The sequence below is a fragment of the Hibiscus syriacus genome, unplaced genomic scaffold (assembly GCF_006381635.1).
Source record: "Hibiscus syriacus cultivar Baekdansim isolate YM2019G1 unplaced genomic scaffold, ASM638163v2 tig00111311_pilon, whole genome shotgun sequence".
NCBI lineage: Eukaryota > Viridiplantae > Streptophyta > Magnoliopsida > Malvales > Malvaceae > Hibiscus > Hibiscus syriacus.
The window spans coordinates 1,433,984-1,435,654 of record NW_024063054.1 but is presented as its reverse complement, the minus strand read 5'-3'; the positions used below and the strand labels follow the sequence as shown (position 1 = coordinate 1,435,654).

At 42.7% G+C, this 1,671-nt stretch overlaps 1 pseudogene; it reads right to left on the bottom strand.

The window, feature by feature from the left end:
• Positions 1-295: 295 nt before the first annotated feature.
• Positions 296-1,316, bottom strand: LOC120158427 (annotated as a pseudogene).
• Positions 1,317-1,671: the final 355 nt, after the last annotated feature.

Sequence of the window (1,671 nt, the reverse complement as noted above, 5' to 3'; positions counted from 1 at the left end):
CTAGTGCTTTCTTGGTTTTTTGTGTGTGTGTGAAGACAGCTCCTATAGTATTGCAATGGTTGTTTTATTTGATAATTGGTTAAATTTTTAAAGAATCGTCAATTCAAAAGCCCATTTCAGTTCCAATTTTCAATATCCTCGCACGTTTTGTTCTTCATGGTATATTGATCATTTTATTTCCATACCTAGTAGTACAAAAGATGTGTATTTTTTTCCTTGAAAAAGAAGAAGAAGAGAATTCATTAGGAGATCCAGAATGATTCAAAAGCTTCAAAAACTAATACAGGGTTCTACAGGATTTAATCCCAGCTTTAACAGTGTTGACATAAATTTAGGGTAGAGTTTATACCAAGGAAACTAAGTGATTACTTTGCAAGTCAAGCTAATAACGTCCCAGATGGCAGGAAGAAGAAATTTTCTACCATTAGCACCATATGCATTATAACTCGCTTTGCTCGTTTTAGCTACCGACAAAGCTCCAGATTACCCAAGATATGCTCCGCTACCAAATATTCGGGGACAGGCTGTGACAGCTTCCAATGGTGCCAAAGCATCCCCTTGAAAATAACCGGTCTTGAAGGGGTTACTGGCAGCCCCTGCAAGTAGGGTAGCAATGTTTATGATCATGCCATCGGTTCCAATGCCGTTAGGTGCCACTTAGGCTTGTCCCGGAGGGCCATAAGCAGGCAGAGCATAAGGCCAAGCACAAAGACCGGGGCATTGGACCTTAGGGTCTCCAACGTGCCCGAACACCACTTGAGATATTGCCCCTATTGATATACTGTCATGGAAGCCGCATGATCCCATGCAGAACCTCTCTACTGTAACATCTTTAGCAGTCAAAACTAAGTAAATTCCATTCGTGTCTAATGGAAAGATTTTTCTATCTTGCTTTTCACAAAGTTGGCTATTTGGTCGTGCTTCAGGCTCTTCCCTGAAGAATATGCATCACCAACTTGTTTCACTAGTCTAACAGTGTTGGAAACTGGTCTCCCAGCTTTGTCCTTGTATGTACTGATTGTTCTCCACCACGTTGAAACAGAGTTTCCTTGACGTGAACCGGGGCTCCCGAAAGAAGCGAAGAAATCAGTTATGGAGCTTCTATCTTTCAGAGAAAACCCACCATACCATATGAGATAAACGTTAACTCCATTCGAGTTGGTCAGGAGAGGGCCTCCATGGTATCGAACCGTGTTGGACTCAGCGTATAACGAAGAAGGTTCCTGCTGCCCTTGGCTCAGCCCGTGTGACCAAGGGGCTAAGGCCAAGACACAGATAAGAGGCAATAGCAAAGACCTCAAGAACAAGCTTGACATTTCTGGATTGAGATGTGGATTATTGGAGAATGATGAGTGTCATAGCTAGGCAAAGGGACGTTCTGCTTATAGATGCCGGGAAGCCAAGTTCTGGCACGTAACTAGCTACAAATATAGAGTTTACAGTCAGATAACTTTTCGCATCATTGCAGCAAAGGATGGCCTAATTAACTTGAACATCAATGTTGCCAAAAACACGTCGAACTCATGCACTGTTGTGAAAGCAGTGATTTCCAACCAAATTGCACGGGAGATGGATGATAAAGACATGTGAGAAAGGAGTAGCTTGAATCCATGGATTTGTAGTTGTAGCCGGTGATTGTCATGGTTAAGTAGATTTGTCAGACAGGGCGCC